Source organism: Thermobia domestica, chromosome 15, assembly GCF_964235325.1.
Source record: "Thermobia domestica chromosome 15, izTheDome1.hap1.1, whole genome shotgun sequence".
Taxonomy (NCBI): domain Eukaryota; kingdom Metazoa; phylum Arthropoda; class Insecta; order Zygentoma; family Lepismatidae; genus Thermobia; species Thermobia domestica.
The window spans coordinates 104,062,348-104,079,112 of NC_137468.1; the positions used below are offsets into that span (position 1 = coordinate 104,062,348).

The window sequence follows — 16,765 nt, forward strand, 5'->3', positions numbered from 1 at the left end:
GTTTTTTTTAAAAAAAATAATGTTAACAGATGTAGAAGAAAAATCAAGAAATAAAGATAAAAGAACCAGTTGCACTGGAATTGCAAACTGATACATTGAAATTGAAGCTTGATATTGAATTTTATAAAAAGGATTACCATCTTTCTTCTGCAGGTGTGTTTGCTTTATCTTTCACTAACATAATAGATTAATATTTAAAGAAAAAAGACAGACACAACGGGGTTGCATTTTTAGTATTTAAGCCTTTCTGAGTGCTACTACACTTACACTCCTTTTCGTTATTCATGATGGAGTACCATACTTAAAATCATGACTTTTAAGATTTGTTCTTTCTGGAGAAAGGGGGAGGCGGCAAATTATGCCATTGCACGGTGCGACAAATTGCCTAGGGCAGGCCGTGTGTATGATGATGAAAGTTAGTAGTTGATAATAATGGCACTTCTTGTATATGTATATACAAGACATGAATATAGGATGACTGAATTTGAAGTAATGCAGAGTGTTTCAAAATTAATATTAGGGTTTTGAAACTTTGTACTATCTATTACAATTAACTTACAATTATAAATATTATATCAAATGAAAGAGCAACTCAAACAGTTTTGTATGCACGCATGTACATGCATTGTTTCTTCTGTCTGCCGTTAGAAAGAGCAAGTAGCAAAGATGGAGACTAGAGAGCAGAAAGCTTTTTGTGTTTTAATAAAGACTGAATCTGTACAGTGCAACCGTCTGTGTGAAGATATTAAGGAGACGCTTGCAACTACGTCCTTATCGTTTGCAGTTGCTACAGGTCTAAAGCCTACAGACTACGATTTACGTGCCAATTTCGTAAGTGAAATATTGCTGCATAACAATGAAGATTTTCTGGATCGTGTCATCTCCAGTGATAAATCGACATTTCACCTAAGAGCTAATGTGAACACTCATAATGTTTGCATCTGGCCGGCAGCAAATCCTCAGAAGATGGTACAGTTGAAACGAGACTCCCCTAAATTGAATGTGTTTTGTGCCATATGGCGGAAGGTTTATGGGCCTTTCTCCTCTATCGACTAGATGTGTACCATGTGACGAATGAATCTCACATCGGACACTTGTAGCAAAGACTGTTTGAGGTGCTCTTTTACTTGATGCATTGCTTATAATTGTACGTAAAATATAATACGTACTACGAAGACTTAAAACCCCGAAATTCATTTTGAAACACCCTCCATTTCTCACCAACAGTGTTGGAACTAAGATGTAAAAAGGAGAGAAACTTTTCCTTATAAATTTATTGTTCACAACAACGATATTATTATTAGTCGAGACTATAACTACAACAACACGGCTTAGTAGTCAAAAAATCTAATCAAATGTACACTAGGTGGCCAAAGTGCCACACACGGCTTTGCCACTTTTTTAATCCGCTCCTGTGTGGACACTAATTAAGATATCGGGATATTATTCTTGCCAAATATGGTTGGACCATAGTTTATCATATTAATTTCTTTTTCTACTGGTGTCGAATTTCCTTCTCAAATTTCACCCGTCAAAAATTCGAGAATTTTCTAATTTCGAATTTCCTTTACTCTTTTTTTCCCAGTAGCTTCTTTCGATGTAGAAAGACCTCCTTAAGACTTACCAGATAGATACCTCGAATGGATACCTAACTGTTGACATCAATTGGACGGGCCTGCGCGTAGTGTTGCCAATTAGGGAAATTAAAATTTCCCAAAATTTGGGCAAAAAATTCGAGATTTTTGTTTATAAATCCGTACCTATACGTCCGAGTGCAACTCAACTTACCTCAATCGAACATTTTTCCTTACTTAACAAACGAAAGTACAGATCGTTACAATGGGTAATTAGGGGGCGCACGAAAAATTCGTATTTAGGTTCTAACCCTTGATTTTTTTAGTTTTTCCATACTTTTCGGTTTACCGTAATATATTTTTGGTAATTAGAAGCTTTGTTCCGTAAATATCGCCATAATACTTGTAGGATATATTATTGGTGTACCAATGTTTAGTTTTTGTCTGTCTGGTAGGAATGTTGCCCGCTACAAAAAATTTTAACTCCAGATTTTAGGGGGAAATTTTGGGAAAATTATCAGTTTTGTCTCTATTATTTCCCTCTTGTTGGCTACATCGGAACAAACGTACCAGTATCTGGAAGTCTCATCTTTTCCCTACACAACGCACTATAGAAAGTTTCAATAGGATAATTAGGGAAGTACAGTTGAAGTTTACAGTAGACCTTGTTCTCTAATTGCAAAGATAACTGTGATTTTTTTAAGGTAGAATGAGACATTTTTTATTGATAAGCTTACTTTATTAGATATCGTCACAATACTTGTAGGGTATATTAAGGGGATACCAAAGCTTATTTTAAGATAGTTTGTGTGTGTCTGATAGCAGTGTTGCAAGCTACAGAAAATTTTAATTCCAGATTTTAGGGGAAAATGTTGGAAAAAATCCCTTTTTGTTTCTATTATTTCTCTCTTGTTAACTACACTCGAACAAACATACCAATGTCTAAAAGCGTCGTCCTTTGCCTACACAGCGCACCATAAAAAGTTTCACTAGAATAATTAGAAGTACACTTGAGGTTTATAATAAACCATGTTCTGGAAATGGTAAGAAAATGGTGAATTTCTGAGGTAGAGTGAGATTTCTTTTTTTAAATTTCGAGCTTACTTTGATAGATATCGCCATGATACTTGTAGGATATATTCTTGGAGTACTAAGGTTTATTTTTAGACAATTTTCGTCTATCTGATGGCAGTGTTTCCAGCCAAAACAATTAATTCCCGATTTTAGATTATAAATTCGGAACATTTCCCTTTTCCCCTCTATTTTACCCTCTTGCTGGCTACATTGAAACAAACGTATTTAAAAGCTTCCTCTTTTCGCTACTGAACGGACCATAAAAAGTTTCAATAGGATAATTAGAGAAGCTGTAGCCCCGGCATATTTGTTGATTTTTGCTTTTGAGGCGTAAAAAATGTCAAAATTTCATGTGTATGATGACAGAGAATTTTTATTTCCCTTTTTGAATCGAAGCCAGCGACTTCAGGATTTCACTGTACCTTGTCAACACACCAAAAAATGTGTTTAGGTGACTTGAACTCGTATAACAGCAGTGGTGCTAGATACAAAAAAAAAAAATGAAATTCGGTTAGGGATTTTTTTGTAAATTTTCACCCCTACATTTACCTCAATAATTTCCCACCCGTTGGGAACACTGCAATGCAACTTACACCAAAACATAGCCATGTTCATTTTCTAAAAAACAATGCCTTAACGATATCAATCGATCAATGAATGGTTTTTGAGCAATAAATCACTAACTAAAAATGTAGGAAAACGCCAAAAATGACCTGGTTCCGAAAGGAATAATCACACAATTTTGCTCGTATAGGTACAAAGAAACAAACGGTTTGTAAGTTACGAGAGCTTCGACTCAAGTTCTGTTGATTATTTCAATAATCTGCAACATAAATCAATAAATAATAGTTGCCAGAAAAAAACAGACATTTGAAAAAAAAACATGAAAAAGAATAATGCTTTTTGAAAAAAAAACTTCACAGAAAAAAACGTTTGTTTTACATCACTATACACGGCGAGAGTATGTAATGGAACACGCAAAGTTCGCGGAAAGTAGAATGGTAGATAATGTTCCGCAATTACGCCTGTTGTACATGCTACACAATACGCCAAATTCCAGTGCTACTCTTATACGCTGCAGCCAAGGGCCAAGGCACTCCCGCCTTTAAATTACCAATGTCAAAGTATAAAAATTAGGCTGCAACATTCCTAAGCATTTTCCGCCGTTATATTATCGAACATCAAATTCCTACGCACGCTACTTAGTTATGCAAAGAAGACCACATGACGACAGCAATTTGTTTCAGTTTCGAGATTAGGACCTCCACTCTGTAAAATGAGGGGAAAATTTTGAAAATCGGTAGAGATTCACATAACACTTGTCGGTTACTCAATGTCGGTTGTGGAGCGGAATGGAAAGGTTCCGACAAGAAATTGTTTCAGATTCTTGGATAGGGCGTGGAGCCCTATCGAATGATATGAAAAATTTGAAAATTGATAGACGTCCCCATAACCCTTGTCGGTTATTCTAAGTCTGTTTTGGAGGGGAAGCGGAGGTTCCGATAAGAAATTGTTTCAGTTTCTTGGTTCGGGAATGAACCCCTATTGAATCAGGTTGAAAATTTCAAAATTGATACAGGTCCCCACAACCCTTATCGGTTATTCTGAGTCATTAATGGAGTGGAGGAGGATGTTCCGACAAGAAATAGTTTCTGTTTCTTGATTAGGGAGTGGAGCCCTATCGAATGACGTTAAAAATTTCAAAATTGATAGAGGTCCCCATAACTCTTGTTGGTTATTCTAAGTCGGTTATGGAGGGGAAGGGGGAGGTTCCGGTAAGAAATTGTTTCAGTTTCTTGGTTAGGGAGTGGAACCCTATCGAATGACGTTGAAAATTTCAATATTGGTAGACGTCCCCATAACCCTTGTTGGTTATTCTAAGTCGGTTATGGAGGGGAAGGGGGAGGTTCCGACAAGAAATTCTTTCAGTTTCTTGATTAGGGAGAGGAACCCTATCGAATGACGTTATAAATATCAAAATTGGTAGAGGTCCCCATAACCCTCTTCGGTTATTCTAAGTCGGTTTTGGAGGGGAAGAGGGAGGTTCCGACACAAAATTCTTACAGTTTCTTCATTAGGGAGTGGAACCCTATCGAATGACGTTAAAAATTTCAAAATTGGTATAGGTCCCCATAACCCTTGTCGGTTATTCTAAGTCGGTTATGGAGGGAAAGGGGGAGATTCCGACAAGAAATTCTTTCAGTTTCTTGATTACGGAGTGGAACCCTATCGAATGACGTTAAAAATTTAAAAATTGGTAGAGGTCCCCATAACCCTTGTCGGTTATGGAGGGGAAGGGGGAGGTTCCGACAAGAAATTCTTTCAGTTTCTTGATTAGGGAGTGGAACCCTATCGAATGACGTTAAAAATTTCAAAACTGGTAGAGCTCCCCATAACACTTGCCGGTTATTCTAAGTCGGTTATGGAGGGGAAGGGGCACGTTCCGACAAGAAATACTTTCAGATTCTTGATTAGGGAATTTGAAACCTATCGAATGACGTTAAAAAATTAAAAATTGGTAAAGGTCCCCATAACCCTTGTCGGTTATTCTAAGTCGGTTATGGAGGGGAAGGGGAGGTTCCGACAAGAAATTCTTTCAGTTTCTTGATTAGGGAGTGGAACCCTATCGAATGACGTTAAAAATTTAAAAATTGGTAGAGGCCCCCATAACCCTTGTCGGTTATTCTAAGTCGGTTATGGAGGGGAAGGGGAGGTTCCGACAAGAAATTCTTTCAGTTTCTTGATTAGGGAGTGGAACCCTATCGAATGACGTTAAAACTTTCAAAATTGGTAGAGGTCCCCATAATCCTTGTCGGTTATTCTAAGTCGGTTATGGAGGGGAAGGGGGAGATTCCGATAAGAAAATCTTTCAGTTTCTTGATTAGGGAGTGGAACCCTATCGTATGAAGTTAAAAATTTCAAAATTGGTAGAGGTCCTATAACCCTTGTCGGTTATTCTAAGTCGGTTATGGAGGGGAAGGGGGAGGTTCCGACAAGAGAATCTTTCAGTTTCTTGATTAGGGAGTGGAACCCTATCGAATGACGGTAAAAATTTCAAAATTGGTAGAAATCCCCGTAACCCTTGTCGGTTATTCTAAGATGGTTATTGAGAATAAGGGGGAGGTTCCGACAAGAAATTCTTTCAATTTCTTGGTTAGGGAGTGGAACACTATCGAATGACGCTAAAAATTTAAAAATTGGTAGAGGTCCCCATAACCCTTGTCGGTTATTCTAAGTCGGTTATGGAAAGGAAGGGGAAGGTTCCGACAAGAAATTCTTTCAGTTTCTTGATTAGGGAATTTGAACCCTATCGAATGACGTTAAAAATTTCAAAACTGGTAGAGGTCCCCATAACCCTTGTCGGTTATTCTAAGTCGGTTATGGAAAGGAAGGGGAAGGTTCCGACAAGAAATTCTTTCAGTTTCTTGATTAGGGAATTTGAACCCTATCGAATGACGTTAAAAAACTAAAAATTGGTAGAGGTTCCCATAACCCTTGTCGGTTATTGTAAGTTGGTTATGGAGGGGAAGGGGGAGGTTCCGAAAAGAAATTCTTTCAGTTTCTTGATTAGGGAGTGGAGCCCTATCGAATGACGTTAAAAATTTAAAAATTGGTAGAAGTCCCCATAACCCTAGTCGGTTATTCTAAGTCGGTTATGGAGGGGAAGGGGGAGGTTCCGACAAGAAATTGTTTCAGTTTCTTGATTAGGGAATTTGAACCCTATCGAATGACGTTAAAAATTTCAAAATTGGTAGAGGTCCCCATAACCCTCTTCGGTTATTCTAAGTCGGTTATGGAGGGGAAGGGGAGGTTCCGACAAGAAATTCTTTCATTTAAAAATTGGTAGCGGTCCCCATAACCCTTGTCGGTTATTCTAAGTCGTTATTGGAGGGGAAGGGGGAGGTTCCGACAAGAAATTCTTTGAGTTTCTTGATTAGGGATTGGAACCCTATCGAATGACGTTAAAAATTTCAAATTGGTAGAGGTCCCTATTACCCTAGTCGGTTATTCTAAGTCGGTTATAGAGGGGAAGGGGGAGGTTCCGACAAGAAATTCTTTCAGTTTCTTGATTAGGGAGTGGAACCCTATCGAATGACGTTAAAAATTTTAAAATTGGTAGAGGTCCCCATAACCCTTGTCGGTTATTCTAAGTCGGTTATGGAGGGGAAGGGGGAGGTTCCGACAAGAAATTCTTTCAGTTTCATAATTAGGGAGTGGAAACCTATCGAATGACGTTTAAAATTAAAAATTGGTAGAGGTCCCCATAACCCTCTTCGGTTATTGTAAGTCGGTTATGGAGAGGAAGGGGGAGGTTCCGACAAGAAATTGTTTCAGTTTCTCGATTAGGGGGAGGAACACTATCGAATGACGTGAAAAATTTAAAAATTCGTAGAGCTCTCCATAACACTTGTCGGTTATTCTATATCGGTTATGGAGGGGAAGTGGGAGGTTCTGACAAGAAATTCTTTCATTTCTTGATTAGGGAGTGAAACCCTATCGAATGACGTTAAAAATTTAAAAATATGTAGAGGCCACCATAACCCTTGTCGGTTATTGTAAGTCGGTTATGGAGGAGAAGGGGGAAGTTCCGACAAGAAATTCTTTCAGTTTCTTGATTAGGGAGTGGAACCCTATCGAATGACGTTAAAAATTTAAAAATTCGTAGAGGTCCCCATAACCCTTTTCGGTTATTCTAAGTCGGTTATGGAGGGGAAGGCGAAGTTCCGACAAGAAATTCTTTAATTTTGTTGATTAGGGAGTGGAGCCCTATCGAATGACGTTAAAGATTTCAAAATTTGTAGAGGTCCCCATAATCCTTGTCGGTTATTATAAGTCGGTTATGGAGGGGAAGGGGGAGGTTCAGACAAAAAAATCTTTCAGTTTCTTGATTAGGGAGTGGAACCCTATCGAATGAAGTTAAAAATTTCAAAATTGGTAGAGGTCCCCATTACACTTGTCGGTTATTCTAAGTTGGTTATGGAGGGGAAGGGGAAGGTTCCGACAAGAAATTCTTTCAGTTTCTTGATTAGGGAGTGGAACAATATTGAATGACGTAAAAAATTTCAAAATTAGTAGAGGTCTCCATAACCCTTGCGGTTATTCTAAGTCGGTTATGGAGGGGAAGGGGGAGGTTCCGACAAGAAATTCTTTCAGTTTCTTGATTAGGGAGTAGAACCCTATCGAATGACGTTAAAAATTTCAAAATTGGTAGAGGTCCCCATAACCAATGTCGGTTATTCTAAGTCGGTTATGGAGGGGAAGGGGGAGGTTCCGACAAGAAATTCTTTCAGTTTCTTGATTAGGGAGTGGAACCCTATCGAATGACGTTAAAAATTTAAAAATTGGTAAAGGTCCCCATAACCCTTGTCGGTTATTCTAAGATGGTTATTGAGAATAAGGGGAAGATTCCGACAAGAAATTCTTTCAATTTCTTGGTTAGGGAGTGGAACCCTATCGAATGACGTTAAAAATTTCAAAACTGGTAGAGGTCCCTATAACCCTTTTCGGTTATTCCAAGTCGGTTATGGAGGGGAAGGGGAAGGTTCCGAAAAGAAATTCTTTCAGTTTCTTGATTAGGGAATTTGAACCCTATCGAATGACGTAAAAAAATTAAAAATTGGTAGACGTTCCCATAACCCTTGTCGGTTATTCTAAGTTGGTTATGGAGGGGAAGGGGGAGGTTCCGACAAGAATATCTTCCAGTTTCTTGATTAGGGAGTGGAACCCTATCGAATGACGTTAAAAATTTTAAAATTGGTAGAGGTCCTTAAAACCCTAGTCGGTTATTCTAAGTCGGTTATGGAGGGGAAGGGGAAGGTTCCGACAAGAAATTCTTTCAGTTTCTTGATTAGGGAGAGGAACCCTATCGAATGACGTTATAAATATCAAAATTGGTAGAGGTCCCCATAACCCTCTTCGGTTATTCTAAGTCGGTTATGGAGGGGAAGAGGGAGATTCCGACACAAAATTCTTAGAGTTTCTTCATTAGGGAGTGGAACCCTATCGAATGACGTTAAAAATTTCAAAATTGGTAGAGGTCCCCATAACCCTTGTCGGTTATTCTAAGTCGGTTATGGAGGGAAAGGGAGAGGTTCCGACAAGAAATTCTTTCAGTTTCTTGATTAGGGAGTGGAACCCTATCGAATGACGTTAAAAATTTAAAAATTGGTTGAGGTCCCCATAACCCTTGTCGGTTATGGAGGGGAAGGGGGAGGTTCCGACAAGAAATTCTTTCAGTTTCTTGATTAGGGAGTGGAACCCTATCGAATGACGTTAAAAATTTCAAAACTGGTAGAGCTCCCCATAACACTTGCCGGTTATTCTAAGTCGGTTATGGAGGGGAAGGGGCACGTTCCGACAAGAAATACTTTCAGATTCTTGATTAGGGAATTTGAAACCTATCGAATGACGTTAAAAAATTAAAAATTGGTAAAGGTCCCCATAACCCTTGTCGGTTATTCTAAGTCGGTTATGGAGGGGAAGGGGAGGTTCCGACAAGAAATTCTTTCAGTTTCTTGATTAGGGAGTGGAACACTATCGAATGACGTTAAAAATTTAAAAATTGGTAGAGGCCCCCATAACCCTTGTCGGTTATTCTAAGTTGGTTATGGAAGGGAAGGGGAGGTTCCGACAAGAAATTCTTTCAGTTTCTTGATTAGGGAGTGGAACCCTATCGAATGACGTTAAAACTTTCAAAATTGGTAGAGGTCCCCATAATCCTTGTCGGTTATTCTAAGTCGGTTATGGAGGGGAAGGGGGAGATTCCGATAAGAAAATCTTTCAGTTTCTTGATTAGGGAGTGGAACCCTATCGTATGAAGTTAAAAATTTCAAAATTGGTAGAGGTCCCCATAGCACTTGTCGGTTATTCTAAGTCGGTTATGGAGGGGAAGGCGGAGGTTCCGACAAGAAATTCTTTCAGTTTCTTCATTAAGGAGTGGAACACTATCGAATGACTTAAAAAGTTTCAAAATTGGTAGAGGTCCTATAACCCTTGTCGGTTATTCTAAGTCGGTTATGGAGGGGAAGGGGGAGGTTCCGACAAGAGAATTTTTCAGTTTCTTGATTAGGGAGTGGAACCCTATCGAATGACGGTAAAAATTTCAAAATTGGTAGAAATCCCCATAACACTTCGGTTATTCTAAGTTGGTTATGGAGGGGTAAGGGGGAGGTTCCGACAAGAAATTCTTTCAGTTTCTTGATTAGGGATTGGAACCCTATCGAATGACGTTAAAAATTTCAAAATTGGTAGAGGTCCCCATAATCCTTGTGGGTTATTCTAAGTCGGTTATGGAGGGGAAGGGGGAGGTTCCGACAAGAAATTCTTTGAGTTTCTTGATTAGGGAGTGGAACCCTATCGAATGACGTTAAAAATTTAAAAATTGGTAGAGGTCCCCATAACCCTTGTCGGTTATTCTAAGATGGTTATTGAGAATAAGGGGGAGGTTCCGACAAGAAATTCTTTCAATTTCTTGGTTAGGGAGTGGAACCCTATCGAATGACGTTAAAAATTTCAAAACTGGTAGAGGTCCCCATAACCCTTGTCGGTTATTCTAAGTCGGTTATGGAGGGGAAGGGGAAGGTTCCGACAAGAAATTCTTTCAGTTTCTTGATTAGGGAATTCGAACCCTATCGAATGACGTTAAAAAACTAAAAATTGGTAGAGGTTCCCATAACCCTTGTCGGTTATTCTAAGTTGGTTATGGAGGGGAAGGGGGAGGTTCCGAAAAGAAATTCTTTCAGTTTCTTGATTAGGGAGTGGAGCCCTATCGAATGACGTTAAAAATTTAAAAATTGGTAGAAGTCCCCATAACCCTAGTCGGTTATTCTAAGTCGGTTATGGAGGGGAAGGGGGAGGTTCCGACAAGAAATTGTTTCAGTTTCTTGATTAGGGAATTTGAACCCTATCGAATGACGTTAAAAATTTCAAAATTGGTAGAGGTCCCCATAACCCTCTTCGGTTATTCTAAGTCGGTTATGGAGGGGAAGGGGAGGTTCCGACAAGAAATTCTTTCATTTAAAAATTGGTAGCGGTCCCCATAACCCTTGTTGGTTATTCTAAGTCGTTATTGGAGGGGAAGGGGGAGGTTCCGACAAGAAATTCTTTGAGTTTCTTGATTAGGGATTGGAACCCTATCGAATGACGTTAAAAATTTCAAATTGGTAGAGGTCCCTATAACCCTAGTCGGTTATTCTAAGTCGGTTATAGAGGGGAAGGGGGAGGTTCCGACAAGAAATTCTTTCAGTTTCTTGATTAGGGAGTGGAACCCTATCGAATGACGTTAAAAATTTTAAAATTGGTAGAGGTCCCCATAACCCTTGTCGGTTATTCTAAGTCGGTTATGGAGGGGAAGGGGGAGGTTCCGACAAGAATTTCTTTCAGTTTCATAATTAGGGAGTGGAAACCTATCGAATGACGTTTAAAATTAAAAATTGGTAGAGGTCCCCATAACCCTCTTCGGTTATTCTAAGTCGGTTATGGAGAGGTAGGGGGAGGTTCCGACAAGAAATTGTTTCAGTTTCTCGATTAGGGAGAGGAACACTATCGAATGACGTGAAAAATTTAAAAATTCGTAGAGCTCTCCATAACACTTGTCGGTTATTCTATATCGGTTATGGAGGGGAAGTGGGAGGTTCCGACAAGAAATTCTTTCATTTCTTGATTAGGGAGTGAAACCCTATCGAATGACGTTAAAAATTTAAAAATATGTAGAGGCCACCATAACCCTTGTCGGTTATTGTAAGTCGGTTATGGAGGAGAAGGGGGAAGTTCCGACAAGAAATTCTTTCAGTTTCTTGATTAGGGAGTGGAACCCTATCGAATGACGTTAAAAATTTAAAAATTCGTAGAGGTCCCCATAACCCTTTTCGGTTATTCTAAGTCGGTTATGGAGGGGAAGGGGAAGTTCCGACAAGAAATTCTTTAATTTTGTTGATTAGGGAGTGGAGCCCTATCGAATGACGTTAAAAATTTCAAAATTTGTAGAGGTCCCCATAATCCTTGTCGGTTATTATAAGTCGGTTATGGAGGGGAAGGGGGAGGTTCAGACAAAAAAATCTTTCAGTTTCTTGATTAGGGAGTGGAACCCTATCGAATGAAGTTAAAAATTTCAAAATTGGTAGAGGTCCCCATTACACTTGTCGGTTATTCTAAGTTGGTTATGGAGGGGAAGGGGAAGGTTCCGACAAGAAATTCTTTCAGTTTCTTGATTAGGGAGTGGAACAATATTGAATGACGTAAAAAATTAAAAAAATGGTAGAGGTCTCCATAACCCTTGCGGTTATTCTAAGTCGGTTATGGAGGGGAAGGGGGAGGTTCCGACAAGAAATTCTTTCAGTTTCTTGATTAGGGAGTGGAACCCTATCGAATGACGTTAAAAATTTAAAAATTGGTAGAGGTCCCCCTAACCCTTGTCGGTTATTCTAAGTCGGTTACGGAGGGGAAGAGGGAGGTTCCGACAAGAAATTCTTTGAGTTTCTTGATTAGGGAGTGGAAACCTATCGAATGACGTTAAAAATTTCAAAACTGGTAGAGGTCCCCATAACCCTCTTCGGTTATTCTAAGTCGGTTATGGAGGGGAAGGGGCACGTTCCGACAAGAAATACTTTCAGTTTCTTGATTAGGGAATTTGAACCCTATCGAATGACGTTAAAAAATTAAAAATTGGTAGAGGTCCCCATAAACCTTGTCGGTTATTCTAAGTCGGTTATGGATTGGAAGGGGGAGGTTCCGAAAAGAAATTCTTTCAGTTTCTTGATTAGGGAGTGGAACCCTATCGAATGACGTTAAGAATTTCAAAATTAGTAGAGGTCCCCATAACACATGTCGGTTATTCTAAGTCGGTTATGGAGAGGAAGGGGGAGGTTCCGACAAGAAATTGTTTCAGTTTCTTGATTAGGGTGTGGAACCCTACCGAATGACGTTAAAAATCTTAAAATTCGTAGAGGTCTCCATAACACTTGTCGGTTATTCTAAGTCGGTTATCTAGGGGAAGGGAAGGTTCCGACAAGAAATTCTTTGAGTTTCTTGATTACGGAGAGGAACCCTATCGAATGACGTTAAAACTTTCAAAATTGGTAAAGGTCCCCATAACCCTTGTCGGTTATTCTAAGATGGTTATTGAGAATAAGGGGGAGGTTCCGACAAGAAACTCTTTCAATTTCTTGTTTAGGGAGTGGAACCCTATCGAATGACGTTAAAAATTTCAAAATTGGTAGAGGTCCCCATAACCCTTGTCGGTTATTCTAAGTCGGTTATGGAGGGGAAGGGGGAGGTTCTGACAAGAATTTTTTTCAGTTTCTTCATTAGAGAGTGGAACACTATCGAATGACGTAAAAAATTTCAAAATTGGTAGAGGTCCCCATAACCCATGTGGTTATTCGAAGTCGGTTATGGAGGGGAAGGTTGAGGTTCCGACAAGAAATTCTTTCAGTTTCTTGATTAGGGTGTGGATCCCTATCGAATGACGTTAAAAATTTCAAAATTGGTAGAGGTCCCCATAACCAATGTCGGTTATTCTAAGTCGGTTATGGAGGGGAAGGGGGAGGTTCCGACAAGAAATTCTTTCAGTTTCTTGATTAGGGAGTGGAACCCTATCGAATGACGTTAAAAATTTAAAAATTGGTAAAGGTCCCCATAACCCTTGTCGGTTATTCTAAGATGGTTATTGAGAATAAGGGGGAGGTTCCGACAAGAAATTCTTTCAATTTCTTGGTTAGGGAGTGGAACCCTATCGAATGACGTTAAAAATTTCGAAACTGGTAGAGGTCCCTATAACCCTTTTCGGTTATTCTAAGTCGGTTATGGAGGGGAAGGGGAAGGTTCCGAAAAGAAATTCTTTCAGTTTCTTGATTAGGGAATTTGAACCCTATCGAATGACGTAAAAAAATTAAAAATTGGTAGACGTTCCCATAACCCTTGTCGGTTATTCTAAGTTGGTTATGGAGGGGAAGGGGGAGGTTCCGACAAGAATATCTTCCAGTTTCTTGATTAGGGAGTGGAACCCTATCGAATGACGTTAAAAATTTTAAAATTGGTAGAGGTCCTTAAAACCCTAGTCGGTTATTCTAAGTCGGTTATGGAGGGGAAGGGGAAGGTTCCGACAAGAAATTCTTTCAGTTTCTTGATTAGGGAATTTGAGCCCTATCGAATGACGTAAAAAAATTAAAAATTGTTAGAGGTTCCCATAACCCTTGTCGGTTATTCTAAGTTGGTTATGGAAGGGAAGGGGGGAGGTTCCGACAAGAAATTCTTTCAGTTTCTTGATTAGGGAAGGGAACCCTATCGAATGACGTTAAAAATTTCAAAATTGGTAGAGGTCCCCATAACCCTTGTCGGTTATTCTAAGTCGATTATGGAGGGAAAGGGGCAGGTTCCGACAAGAAATTCTTTCATTTAATAATTGGTAGCGGTCCCCATAACTCTTGTAGGTTATTCTAAGTCGTTAATGGAGGGGAAGGGGGAGGTTCCGACAAGAAATTCTTTCAGTTTATTGATTAGGGAGGGGAACCCTATCGAATGACGTTAAAAATTTTAAAATTGGTAGAGGTCCCCATAACCCTTGTCGGTTATTCTAAGTCGGTTATGGAGGTGAAGGGGGAGTTTCCGACAAGAAATTCTTTCAGTTTCTTGATTAGGGAGTGGAACCCTATCGAATGACGTTACAACTTTCAAAATTGGTAGAGGTCCCCATAACCCTTGCCGGTTATTCTAAGTCGGTTATGGAGGGGAAGGGGGAAGTTCCGACAAGAAAATCTTTCAGTTTCTTGATTAGGGAGTGGAACCCTATCGAATGACGTTAAAAATTTCAAAATTGGTAGAGGTCCCCATAACACATGTCGGTTATTCTAAGTCGGTTATGGAGGGGAAGGCGGAGGTTCCGACAAGAAATTCTTTGAGTTTCTTGATTACGGAGAGGAACCCTATCGAATGACGTTAAAACTTTCAAAATTGGTAAAGGTCCCCATAACCCTTGTCGGTTATTCTAAGATGGTTATTGAGAATAAGGGGGAGGTTCCGACAAGAAATTCTTTCAATTTCTTGGTTAGGGAGTGGAACCCTATCGAATGACGTTAAAAATTTCACAATTGGTAGAGGTCCCCATAACCCTTGTCGGTTATTCTAAGTCGGTTATGGAGGGGAAGGGGGAGGTTCTGACAAGAATTTTTTTCAGTTTCTTCATTAGAGAGTGGAACACTATCGAATGACGTAAAAAATTTCAAAATTGGTAGAGGTCCCCATAACCCATGTGGTTATTCGAAGTCGGTTATGGAGGGGAAGGTTGAGGTTCCGACAAGAAATTCTTTCAGTTTCTTGATTAGGGTGTGGATCCCTATCGAATGACGTTAAAAATTTCAAAATTGGTAGAGGTCCCCATAACCAATGTCGGTTATTCTAAGTCGGTTATGGAGGGGAAGGGGGAGGTTCCGACAAGAAATTCTTTCAGTTTCTTGATTAGGGAGTGGAACCCTATCGAATGACGTTAAAAATTTAAAAATTGGTAAAGGTCCCCATAACCCTTGTCGGTTATTCTAAGATGGTTATTGAGAATAAGGGGGAGGTTCCGACAAGAAATTCTTTCAATTTCTTGGTTAGGGAGTGGAACCCTATCGAATGACGTTAAAAATTTCAAAACTGGTAGAGGTCCCTATAACCCTTTTCGGTTATTCTAAGTCGGTTATGGAGGGGAAGGGGAAGGTTCCGAAAAGAAATTCTTTCAGTTTCTTGATTAGGGAATTTGAACCCTATCGAATGACGTAAAAAAATTAAAAATTGGTAGACGTTCCCATAACCCTTGTCGGTTATTCTAAGTTGGTTATGGAGGGGAAGGGGGAGGTTCCGACAAGAATATCTTCCAGTTTCTTGATTAGGGAGTGGAACCCTATCGAATGACGTTAAAAATTTTAAAATTGGTAGAGGTCCTTAAAACCCTAGTCGGTTATTCTAAGTCGGTTATGGAGGGGAAGGGGAACGTTCCGACAAGAAATTCTTTCAGTTTCTTGATTAGGGAATTTGAGCCCTATCGAATGACGTAAAAAAATTAAAAATTGTTAGAGGTTCCCATAACCCTTGTCGGTTATTCTAAGTTGGTTATGGAAGGGAAGGGGGGAGGTTCCGACAAGAAATTCTTTCAGTTTCTTGATTAGGGAAGGGAACCCTATCGAATGACGTTAAAAATTTCAAAATTGGTAGAGGTCCCCATAACCCTTGTCGGTTATTCTAAGTCGATTATGGAGGGAAAGGGGCAGGTTCCGACAAGAAATTCTTTCATTTAATAATTGGTAGCGGTCCCCATAACTCTTGTAGGTTATTCTAAGTCGTTAATGGAGGGGAAGGGGGAGGTTCCGACAAGAAATTCTTTCAGTTTATTGATTAGGGAGGGGAACCCTATCGAATGACGTTAAAAATTTTAAAATTGGTAGAGGTCCCCATAACCCTTGTCGGTTATTCTAAGTCGGTTATGGAGGTGAAGGGGGAGTTTCCGACAAGAAATTCTTTCAGTTTCTTGATTAGGGAGTGGAACCCTATCGAATGACGTTACAACTTTCAAAATTGGTAGAGGTCCCCATAACCCTTGCCGGTTATTCTAAGTCGGTTATGGAGGGGAAGGGGGAAGTTCCGACAAGAAAATCTTTCAGTTTCTTGATTAGGGAGTGGAACCCTATCGAATGACGTTAAAAATTTCAAAATTGGTAGAGGTCCCCATAACACATGTCGGTTATTCTAAGTCGGTTATGGAGGGGAAGGCGGAGGTTCCGACAAGAAATTCTTTCAGTTTCTTCATTAAGGAGTGGAACACTATCGAATGACTTAAAAAGTTTCAAAATTGGTAGAGGTCCCATAACCCTTGTCGGTTATTCTAAGTCGGTTATGGAGGGGAAGGGGGAGGTTCCGACAAGAAATTCTTTCAGTTTATTGATTAGGGAGGGGAACCCTATCGAATGACGTTAAATGTTTAAAAATTGGTAGAGGTCCCCATAACCCTTGTCGGTTATTCTAAGTCGGTTATGGAGGGGAAGGGGGAGTTTCCGACAAGAAATTCTTTCAGTTTCTTGATTAGGGAGTGGAACCCTATCGAATGACGTTAAAACTTTCAAAATTGGTAGAGGTCCCCATAA

General features: G+C 39.6%; 1 protein-coding gene across 2 annotated transcripts in view; it reads right to left on the reverse strand.

The window, feature by feature from the left end:
- Positions 1-16,765, reverse strand: part of LOC145671180 (corticotropin-releasing factor receptor 1-like) — a 1,144,309-nt gene that overhangs the window by 207,940 nt on the left and 919,604 nt on the right. The window lies entirely within an intron of this gene.